The sequence below is a fragment of the Labrus bergylta genome, chromosome 12 (genome assembly GCF_963930695.1).
Source record: "Labrus bergylta chromosome 12, fLabBer1.1, whole genome shotgun sequence".
Taxonomy (NCBI): Eukaryota; Metazoa; Chordata; class Actinopteri; order Labriformes; family Labridae; genus Labrus; species Labrus bergylta.
In genome coordinates this window covers 1,025,774-1,038,273 of record NC_089206.1, presented here as the reverse complement: position 1 = coordinate 1,038,273, position 12,500 = coordinate 1,025,774, and the positions used below count along the sequence as shown (strand labels likewise).

Genomic DNA, 12,500 nt, shown 5'->3' with positions numbered 1-12,500 from the left:
TACTCACTGACTACATTACCCAGAATGCTCCTGTAGCCAGCTCAGACTGACAGGAAGTCAGCTGTGACAGGAAGTGTGTTGAACTGGACACACACACACACACACACACACACACACACACCTACAAAAGACACACACATTATTATTCAAGCTGACAAAGTTTGGCGGACTGGTTCTCGCTGGCTGTTTCTCGCTGGCTGTTTCGACACTTCAGGCGTTCTGTCTTCACTTTAACATCAAAGAGAATATTTCATCATACTCAATTACAAACACACACACACACAAGTTGGTTTTACTATCATTCTGAGGTCTGCTTCATCTTGCCGTCAGCTACACTCTTCATCACCACGGTTACCTCGACTGTCTCCATGGAAACGCCGACCATCAGAGGGACACGCCTGACTCTAACCATGAACACAGTTTCAGACTTTATCCTGTTTTTTTTTTTCTTCTTCTCAGAAACCAAAACACAAAACTTCCAGGACTGAAAAACGATGAGGTCATAAAAACTGCAGTTCCTCCAGTGTCCACTAGAGTCTGTCTCCTGCAGTGAGTCAGTCCCCATAGAGCTCCATGTTAAAATGTCTAACATTACAGCTGCAGTTCCTCCAGTGTCCACTAGAGTCTGTCTCCTGCAGTGAGTCAGTCCCCATAGAGCTCTATGTTAAAATGTCCAACTTTACAGCAGAAATAAACACATTTACAGACGGGTACAATAACAATTTGGGTCTCTAGAGCTCATTTCTGTACGGGCTCAATTTTTATATACAACTTAAATTACGATTTAATGTGATGTAGAATTAGGGGCGTGGCCTCTTTGAGTGACAGGTGGGAGCTGCATTTAAAAGCTGAAACCCGCTGACCCTAAAACCGACCCCGGACGTTGTTTTCTGGTTCCCTTTAGATGACCACACCCACTTCCATCAGATGCCGGTTGAGTTGTCTCAGCAATAATAAATCTGATTTGTGTTTATCTTCCGATTTAACTCATTTACCTCATTAAGACTTATTAATTATTAATTATATGTTAATTAATGAGGCTCACAGTGACTCTCAGACTCAGTAATCATGTGATCATCCTCCAGTTTAAAACGATCTGTTCAAAATAAAAGCCTCATCTTGTTTTCAAACAGTGATTAAATCCTGTTAAAGTTCTGCAGCACACACACACACACTATCCTGTCTGTCTGCCTGGTTGTGAGACAGCTGGTTAGCAGTGTGTGTGTGTGTGTGTGTGTGTGTGTGCACATCTCCACAGGGAGCGATCGAGAGAAACCAGCTTCTTTATGGATTATTAATGTCACCTCCAGCTACACAGGCAGTGTGTGTGTGTGATCTGACACACACAAGGGAGAGGGGGAGGTGTGTATAAGTGTGTGTGTGTTGGGGGGGTGTATTCGAGGGATGGGGGGTGATGTGTTCAGGGGGTCTCAGCAGTTGGTGCGATCAAGGACGCTTCTTTCACACTCCACTCAGCAGCGTGTGTGTGTGTGTGTGTTCGTTTGTGTGTGTATGATCTGCTCAGAGGCCACGCCCTAATCCTGGATCAACAATAGGCCCCCATCCAGCCAACAGCCCCCCCTCCTCACTCGTCTTTGTGAGTTTCTTGTTTGTTTCAGCGCCCCCCCCCTTTCCCTTCCTGTCAGTCCGGGTTCAGGGCGTCACTGGACTCGGCAGAGCTAAAACCAGACTGGACCAAAGTTGACTCAGTTTCCTCTGAAACACTCTGATCTCTGTGAGACTCGTCAGCAGGCAGGCGGTCATGATTTAATCTTCAGGTGGGCCAGACTTCCTCAGACTGTCCCAGTTTTACCCAAATATCCCAGAATAAACCAGTATACCCCCGAATCATAAGTACAACAGACAGTCACCGTTAAACCTAACGAGCATGTCTTTGGACTGTGGGAGGAAGCCAGAGAGAACCCACACATGCACGGGGAGAGCAGACTCCACACAGAGAGACTCCTGTCAGACGGGGATTCAAACCAGGAACGTTCACGGCAACAGTGCTAACCACTGCGCCACCATGCAGCACCCACATAACCCAGTATACCTCAGTATAACCAGAATAACCCAGTACAACTCAGCATACCCCAGCAAAACCCGATATAGCCCAACCAATAGTATAACCCAGTATAAACCATTACAACAAAGTAGAATCCAGTATAACCCAGTTGGTGTGGGGTGGCAGTAGCTCAGTCTGTAGGGACTTGGTTTGGGAATGGGAGGGTCACCAGTTCAAGTCCCGGCACGGACCAAGTCCGGAAATTGGTCTAGCAGCTGGAGAGGTGCCAGTGCACTGCCGAGGTGCCCTTGAGCAAGGCACCTAATCCCCCCCACCAGCTCAGAAGCGCCCACTGTGGGCAGCCCCCTCACTCTGAGACCTCTCTGTTAGTGCATGTCCATAGGATCCTGTTTGTGTATTTCAGGCTATGTGTAGCATGTTAACTAGACAGAGTGTAAAAACAAATTTCCCCTCACGGGATCAATAAAGTATAAATTATTAAAAAATAAGCCAGTATAACCCCCCAGTATAACCCCCCAGTATAACCCCCCGTATAACCCCCCAGTATAACTACGTATAAACCCAATATTTACAGTCTATGGTAAAAACCAGTACAATCCAGTATAACTCAGTAGAAATAATTATAACTCAGTATAGTCCACTATAACTAAGTAGAACCCAGTATAAACCAGTAGGACCCAGTATAAACCAGTAGGACCCAGTAGGACCCAGTTTAAACGAGTATAAACCAGTATAAACCAGTAGAACCCAGTATAAACTAGTAGGACCCAGTTTAAACTGGTATAGACTAGTAGGACCCAGTATAAACTAGTAGAACCCAGTATAAAACAGTATAAACCAATATAAACCAGTATAAACCAGTAGGATCCAGTATAAACCAGTAGGACCCAGTTTAAACTAGTAGAACCCAGTATAAACCAGTATAAACCAGTATAATATAAACCAGTATAAACCAGTATAATATAAACCAGTATAAACCAGTATAATATAAACCAGTATAATATAAACCAGTATAAACCAGTATAATATAAACCAGTATAATATAAACCAATATAATATAAACCAGTATAAACCAGTATAATATAAACCAGTATAATATAAACCAATATAATATAAACCAGTATAAACCAGTATAATATAAACCAGTATAATATAAACCAGTATAAACCAGTATAATATAAACCAGTATAAACCAGTATAATATAAACCAGTATAATATAAACCAGTATAAACCAGTATAATATAAACCAGTATAATATAAACCAGTATAAACCAGTATAATATAAACCAGTATAATATAAACCAGTATAATATAAACCAGTATAAACCAGTATAATATAAACCAGTATAATATAAACCAGTATAATATAAACCAGTATAAACCAGTATAATATAAACCAGTATAATATAAACCAGTATAAACCAGTATAATATAAACCAGTATAATATAAACCAGTATAATATAAACCAGTATAAACCAGTATAATATAAACCAGTATAAACCAGTATAATATAAACCAGTATAAACCAGTATAAATGGTATAAATGATTCTCAGTGTTTTGTGATGTTACAGCTGTTGTTGTTTTCTGTCTGTCACACCTGTGTGTTCACCTTCATCCTCTCAGGTGAGTCTGAAGGTGAAGCTGAGACGCACGCTCTGATTGGACGAAAACATGAGATGAGTCAGACGGAGTTTAAGAGTTCTCTCAAAGTTTAAACAGGAGACATCAGAACCCGACTTATTGTTCAACACATCACTCACACACACACACACACACACACACACACACACACACACACACACACACACACACACACACACACACACACACACACACACACACACACACACACACACACACACACACACACACACACACACCCTGAGGTAAGGTCTGTGAGTGTGTGTGTGAGCAGCAGGCAGCCGCTGGCTCAGAGTCCCCGAGGAATCAAACCAGCAACTCTTTCATCTGCACCAACACATGAAACACACACACACACACACACACACACACACACACACACACACACACACACACACACACACACACACACACACACACACACACACACACACACACACACACACACACACACACGGGCCGCCTGCTCGGAGCACTATAGCCTCCGTACATTGGGCACGACCTCACCACTAGGCCATCTGCGCCCCAACATGAACTGATTCAACATTTGAAGTTATTATAAACATTTTTAACATTAAAGCAGTTTTTGATGACATCACTCAGTTTGACTGCTGAGTGATGTCATCAAACCGCAGACGGATCATGTATGTTATCAACATGTTCTGATAATCTGGATGTTCATTCATTATTTAGAGATTATTTATAAAAGCAGAAAGAAGGTGAGTCTCTCTATGAAGAAACAAAAACATCTGCAGACGTCAGATTATAAATTTAAAAAATAAAGAAATCGATTCATGGAGACGAGATTTATCGAAGAAGAAAAAAGCCTCAGTGTTTAATTTAAAGCCTCCATCAGAGCTAACCTAGCTTAGCATAAAGACTGGGAAAGTCTAACTTAGTTTAGCAAAAAATGTGGTATCTGCTAATTTAACTTAGTATAAAGACTGGGAACAGCTAATTTAGCTTAGCATAGAGACTAGTAACAACAACCTTGGCCTGACATAAAAACTGGGAGATAACTTAGCTTAGCATAAAGACTAGAGACAGCTACCTCAGCCAAAAATAAAATGTGGGAAAAGCTAATTATCCAGCATAAAAACTGGGAAACAACAAGCAGCAGTACCTGTCCTGGTATGTGATCATTAATAAAACATGTGACAACAAACTCCCAGGACACACACACACACACACACACACACACACACACACACACACACACACACACACACACACACACACACACACACACACACACACACACACACACACACACACACACACACACACACACACACACACACACACACACACACACACACACACTGGGAGCAGGATGTGTAAAGTTGAGTTAAACAGATGGTTGGGCAGATTGTATCAGAAACTGACTACTAATCAGACACACACACACACACACACACACACACACACACACACACACACACACACACACACACACACACACACACACACACACACACACACACACACACACACACACACACACACACACACACACACACACACACACACACACACACACACACACACACACACAAAGGTTAAAGGAAACTTCCTAAAACAGGTTGTTCAACTTTCAGCTTAACAGCAAAAGGAAAACCTTATCAGTGCACACATCGTGACAGTGAACACAACATGACAGTGAACACATCATGACAGTGAACACATCATGACAGTGAACACAACATGACAGTGAACGCATCATGACAGTGAACACAACATGACAGTGAACACATCATGACAGTGAACACAACATGACAGTGAACGCATCATGACAGTGAACACAACATGACAGTGAACACATCATGACAGTGAACACAACATGACAGTGAACACATCATGACAGTGAACACATCATGACAGTGAACACAACATGACAGTGAACGCATCATGACAGTGAACACATCATGACAGTGAACACAACATGACAGTGAACACAACATGACAGTGAACACATCATGACAGTGAACACAACATGACAGTGAACGCATCATGACAGTGAACACAACATGACAGTGAACGCATCATGACAGTGAACACAACATGATAATGAACGTATCATGACAGTGAACACAACATGACAGTGAACGCATCATGACAGAGAACACAACATGATAATGAACGTATCATGACAGTGAACGCATCATGACAGTGAACACAACATGACAGTGAACGCATCATGACAGTGAACACAACATGACAGTGAACGCATCATGACAGTGAAAATATGTCAGTGAACACATCATATCAGTGAACGCATCATGACAGTGAACACATCATGACAGTGAAAATATGACAGTGAACGTATCGTGACAGTGAACACATCATATCAGTGAACACAACATGACAGTGAACGTATCATGACAGTGAACACAACATGACAGTGAACACATCGTGACAGTGTACACATCGTGACAGTGTACACATCGTGACAGTGAACGCATCATGACAGTGAACACATCATGACAGTGAACATATGACAGTGAACACAACATGACAGTGAACACATCGTGACAGTGAACACAACATGACAGTGAACGTATCGTGACAGTGAACACAACATGACAGTGAACACCACATGACAGTGAACACATCGTGACAGTGAACACCACATGACAGTGAACACCACATGACAGTGAACACAACATGACAGTGAACACCACATGACAGTGAACACATCGTGACAGTGAACACAACATGACAGTGAACGCATCATGACAGTGAACACAACATGACAGTGAACACAACATGACAGTGAACGCATCATATCAGTGAACACATTATATCAGTGAACACAACATGACAGTGAACGCATCATATCAGTGAACGCATCATATCAGTGAACACAACATGACAGTGAACGCATCATATCAGTGAACACAACATGACAGTGAACACAACATGACAGTGAACGTATCGTGACAGTGAACGTATCGTGACAGTGAACGTATCGTGACAGTGAACACATCGTGACAGTGAACACATCGTGACAGTGAACACATCGTGACAGTGAACACAACATGACAGTGAACGCATCATATCAGTGAACACAACATGACAGTGAACACAACATGACAGTGAACGTAACGTGACAGTGAACACAACATGACAGTGAACACATCGTGACAGTGAACGTATCGTGACAGTGAACACAACATGACAGTGAACACATCGTGACAGTGAACACATTGTGACAGTGAAAATATGTCAGTGAACGCATCATATCAGTGAACTTATCATGACAGTGAACACAACATGACAGTGAACACATCATGACAGTGAATATATGTCAGTGAACGCATCATATCAGTGAACACATCATAACAGTGAACTTATCATGACAGTGAACACAACATGACAGTGAACACATCATGACAGTGAATATATGTCAGTGAACGCATCATATCAGTGAACACATCATAACAGTGAACTTATCATGACAGTGAACACATCATATCAGTGAATGCATCATGACAGTGAACACATCATCTCAGTGAACACATCATGACAGTGAACACATCATGACAGTGAACACATCATGACAGTGAACACATCATGACAGTGAACACAACATGACAGTGAACACATCATGACAGTGAACACATCATATCAGTGAACGCATCATGACAGTGAACACATCATATCAGTGAACACATCATGACAGTGAACACATCATGACAGTGAACACATCATATCAGTGAACACATCATATCAGTGAACGCATCATGACAGTGAACACATTATATCAGTGAACGCATCATGACAGTGAACGCATCATGACAGTGAACACATCATATCAGTGAACGTATCATGACAGTGAACACATCATATCAGTGAACGTATCATGACAGTGAACACATCATATCAGTGAACGCATCATGACAGTGAACACATCATGACAGTGAACACATCATGACAGTGAACACATCATATCAGTGAACGCATCATGACAGTGAACACATCATATCAGTGAACGTATCATGACAGTGAACACATCATATCAGTGAACGCATCATGACAGTGAACACATCATATCAGTGAACGCATCATGACAGTGAACACATCATATCAGTGAACGCATCATGACAGTGAACACATCATATCAGTGAACGCATCATGACAGTGAACACATCATATCAGTGAACGCATCATGACAGTGAACACATCATATCAGTGAACACATCATGACAGTGAACACATCATATTAGTGAACACATCATGACAGGGTGAATATAAACCTCCTCAGTGAACAGGCTGCTCTCAGCTCATTATATGTGGAGGTGTAAGGTGGTTGTTATGAAGGGGGGTGGGGGGGTGGGGGGGTTGAGTCTCTGTGGAGGACTAACCAGGATGTAGTGCTCTGTAGGCGTCTCTCCTCTGAGAGGTGTAGCTGTTACTCTGTACACCTGAGACTTATGAACAATCTGTTTCACTTTAAAGTAGAGCTGCTGAACAATCCAAATATTTTTAAAAGTTAATGGCTACTGTGTTGCCGTCTTGTTGGTGTTGCTGTGTTGTTGGTATTGCCAGTATTGCTGGTTAGAGTCCAGTTCTGAGTGTGTGAAGACTGAGTTAAATCTGCAGATTACAGCACATCAAAGCAGAGTGTGTGTGTGTGTGTGTGTGTGTGTGTGTGTGTGTGTGTGTGTGTGTGTGTGTAGATTAGAGGTGATTAAACAGTAATCTGAACGTGGTCTCAGACTAAATCCTTCAGATTAGTCAAATGGACGTTTCAGTTAAATAATCTTCATCACACTGAGGATGATGAAGATGATGATGTCACTGATGCTGCCTGTGTGACTTCATTCATGTTACTGGCTATAAGGGGCGGAGCCTCAGATTGACACACATTGAGAGTGTGACCCTGAGTGCTGACTGTCAGGAGTCAACCCTGAAACAGCTGACACAAAGAAACACTCCTCAAACACACAAGTGAGCAAACAAGTCATCCAATCAGTCATCCAACCAAGTCATCCAACCAAGTCATCCAACCAAGTCATCCAACCAATTCATCCAACCAGTCATCCAACCAAGTCATCCAACCAATTCACCCAACCAAGTCATCCAAACAAGTCATCCAATCAGTCATCCAACCAAGTCATCCAAGCAATTCACCCAACCAAGTCATCCAACCAGTCATCCAACCAAGTCATCCAACCAATTCATCCAACCAAGTCATCCAACCAGTCATCCAACCAAGTCATCCAACCAATTCACCCAACCAAGTCATCCAACCAAGTCATCCAATCAGTCATCCAACCAAGTCATCCAACCAGTCATCCAACCAAGTCATCCAATCAGTCATCCAACCAAGTCATCCAACCAAGTCATCCAATCAGTCATCCAACCAAGTCATCCAATCAGTCATCCAACCAAGTCATCCAACCAAGTCATCCAATCAGTCATCCAACCAAGTCATCCAACCAAGTCAGCAAACCAATTCACCCAACCAAGTCATCCAACCAAGTCATCCAACCAAGTCATCCAACCAGTCATCCAATCAGTCATCCAACCAAGTCATCCAACCAGTCATCCAACCAATTCACCCAACCAAGTCATCCAACCAGTCATCCAATCAGTCATCCAACCAAGTCATCCAACCAGTCATCCAACCAAGTCATCCAATCAGTTTTTCCAACCACTCAAACTACCAAGTCAGCCAACGACATCCAAACACGTAAAACAGCCAAGTTACAATCAACGTCAACCAACCAAGTCAACCAATTGCATCATCCAACCAGTAAGCCAACCAGAACAAAGTCAATTGTCAAGTCATCCAACCAAATTGAACCAGTAAGCCAACAACATCAAACAAACAAGTCATCCAACAATGTCGACCAACCAAGTCAACCAATTGCATCATCCAACTAGTAAGCCAACCAATCAGTTCTTCCAACCAATCAAACAACCAAGTCAGCCAACTTAGACATCCAACCAAATCGAACCAAACTAGCCAACCAAGTCGGTAACCCACATCAACCAATAGTACAACTACAAACCAAGTCTTCCAACCAACAAAGATTGATTCAGTGAAAGATGAAAATGTTTTATGTTTAAAGAGTAAATTACTAAAAAAAAGTTTGTTGTGATCTCCCAATCACAACAATTCAAACGATCTTTGGGGATTTTGCACGGCCTTGTGATTTTTGTTCAATCAAGTTCTATAAACCTGAAGGACATGAACTTTTGGTTTTCAACATTTATCAGTTATAAAGTTATTTATTTTCAGATGTATTATTATATCAGAGTCTTTAAGGAACAGATTTGTCATTCATTATTTCTCTGTGCATCTTCAAGCTGATTTTGTTACGATTGTTGTTGATATTTAGCCTTTTCTAGTACGGATAATTAGATCACTGAAAACACTTTACACAACATGCTCCTGCGACATCAGAAGAAAAACAAAGCTTCAAAACATCACAACTGGTTTTAAAAGCTGCCGCAAAATCAGGCATTTTAGTCAACTACCAACATGCAAAAATGTGACCGCTGAAGATAATCACGATATATCATTCTGTAGCAACAAAGTTTACAACTCGATCAACTTAGCCGAGAGAAAGAGTTTTAGCAACCCCCCAATAAACTTGATCAGTGAGTTGTTTGGTGTAAAGCAGGGGATCGTCACTGAGCATGTGCAGACTGTCACTTCTCTGTCACCTGGTCTGATTAGTGCAATTTAAGACGCAACACCTGAACCCGGTCTCCCCTACTCAACTTTACTAAAAGGACCTCACTACACAACTTTACCGCTGTACAACACACACAATCAGTGTTACAAATTATTAGTCAGAAATTAGGTTTTTAGAAGCACCTGCCTGTGTGTGTGTGTGTGTAAATGTGGGTGGGGGGTATTGTCTACTGGATGTTTGTTTACTCAGAGGATCACATGATTCTGACTTCCCTTCAGGAACGTCAGTAAAGGTGACTTCTAAACTCTTCTGTCACAGAAACATAGCGCTCTCTGTGTGTGTGTGTGTGTGTGTGTGTGTGTGTGTGTGTGTGTGTGTGTGTGTGTGTGTGTGTGTGTGTGTGTGTGTGTGTGTGTGTGTGTGTGTGTGTGTGTGTGTGTGTGTGTGTGTGTGTGTGTGTGTGTGTGTGTGTGTGTGTGTTGGAATGTCAGCTATTCAGTATGCGGCTGCGGGCTGAGCCGTGCCGTGCCAGGACAGGCTGGGAGCAGCCGACAGACAGTCTCTATTCAGAGTCATAAACAGTTCAATGTGAAACTAAAGACACTTTAAATCTTCTCAATCCTCCAAAACAAAACCCCGTTACGCAAACACCAGTTTTTAAACCCACCGACTGCAGCCTCCGATACGCTCAGTTTAAAGGCTTTGATTATTTAACCCGCAGAAACGACTCACAAAACTCACATTTAGTCAAAGAGTTGAAGCGGAAACAAAGACAGAGTCCTCCTGGATCCAAACAAACTATCGTGGTTTTGTCTGCACCATCATTGAGAGAATAACAGACAGAACATTTAAAATCGTCACTTTGTAAACGGAGTCTGGCGCGCTGCTGTCAGACACGCCTGACTCACACACACGCGCTTCCTTCCTGCAGCTCGGGACGACTCAGAGCCGTCAACAGGACCTTGTGATCCGGGTCAGACTCACCTGAGCTCGGCGGGGTCCAACCGGCCCGGAGAAAAACTTCCAAAAACCCGCAGAGACGAACCTGCTCGATCCGCACCGAGAGCAGCACAACAGGTCCGATAAAGACCCCGCCCCGCCCGACTCTTCTCCGCGCAGCGCCGGGAGGCTTTTTTGTCGCTCCTCAGAGCTGCTGCCGCCGGGCTCAGGTCCGGGAGACGAACCGACAACCTGCTGCAGAGGGGTCAGAGGTCACGGAGCCTTCCTGTCACTCTCAGCTGATCACTGTTTGATGATCACATGGTAGGGCCCTTAATATTAACAGCCCAGGGTAGGGCCCTACAAAGGATTATTTTAATGTTTACTAAACTGCAGATTATTCTCATTATTAGTCGTTAAGTTTTTATCAAACATTAAGGAAAATCTGTGATCACAGTTTGTCCTTAAACAAAGAGTAAAATACTGAACAAAAACTTTATTTATAAATCAACAAAAAGTAGAAAAGCTGCAAAGAAAGATGAACCAAACTCTCTTTTGATTATTAAATGTTTAGTGAATAATTTTCTGTGATTCTTTCAGTCTCAGCAGACGGCTGTTCAACATGGGTCTGGGTCTGCCTGCTGAACATTAGATTAATTCTCCTTCAAAATACTTATTTTTACTTTCTTGCTGTGCCTGACCAATCAGAGACATTCAGCCCTAGAGGAGTTGCACTCCCCGTCCTCCAAAGTCACTGGACCTTTAGAAAGCACTACCCCCCCCAGCAGGGTCTTTTTGAGGGGTAGATCTTTTTCCCCAGAACTAAATGTAGACCCTGGTATGTTTAGGTCCAAATGCACGTAGTTCTTCAAAAAGACCACAGATCCTCCAGTCGAAACAGGGCTAAAAGAGTGAACAAACTAAAAAACTTGAACTCTTATTCTGAAACATCTCATGGCCGCATTCTCTCTTTGTAACATTATTTTGAAAAGCAACAGACAAAGAGAATCATCATTTTTAACTTTTATTTTTGCAAAGTACCACAAAAAAATCATCCAGTGACATCATCAGCAACATTCTGTGACATCATCAGCAACATTCTGTGACATCATCAGCATCACTGAATTAAAACGTGTTAAAACATTTTTCTGTAAAATATTATTTTTTTAATGTCAGCTGATTATCTGACTGATTGATACAAATATTTTTATTTTTTAAACTCTTTCAGTGAAGCAGCTTCAATA

General features: G+C 42.2%; 2 protein-coding genes across 5 annotated transcripts in view; both read right to left on the bottom strand.

The window, feature by feature from the left end:
* plxnb3 (plexin B3) overlaps positions 1–11,500 on the bottom strand; it is a 56,812-nt gene extending 45,312 nt beyond the window's left edge. Inside the window, exon 1 of the mRNA XM_065961353.1 lies at positions 11,302–11,500. The gene's annotated coding sequence lies outside the window, so the exon portion shown is untranslated. The remainder of the gene's footprint in view (positions 1–11,301) is intronic.
* Positions 11,501–12,267: 767 nt separating this feature from the next.
* The window catches only part of abcd1 (ATP-binding cassette, sub-family D (ALD), member 1), a 12,553-nt gene continuing 12,320 nt past the window's right edge, over positions 12,268–12,500 (bottom strand). For all 4 annotated transcript variants that reach the window (XM_020658275.3, XM_020658274.3, XM_020658276.2 and 1 more), the window contains exon 17: positions 12,268–12,500. This exon is cut by the window's right edge and continues 844 nt beyond it. The gene's annotated coding sequence lies outside the window, so the exon portion shown is untranslated.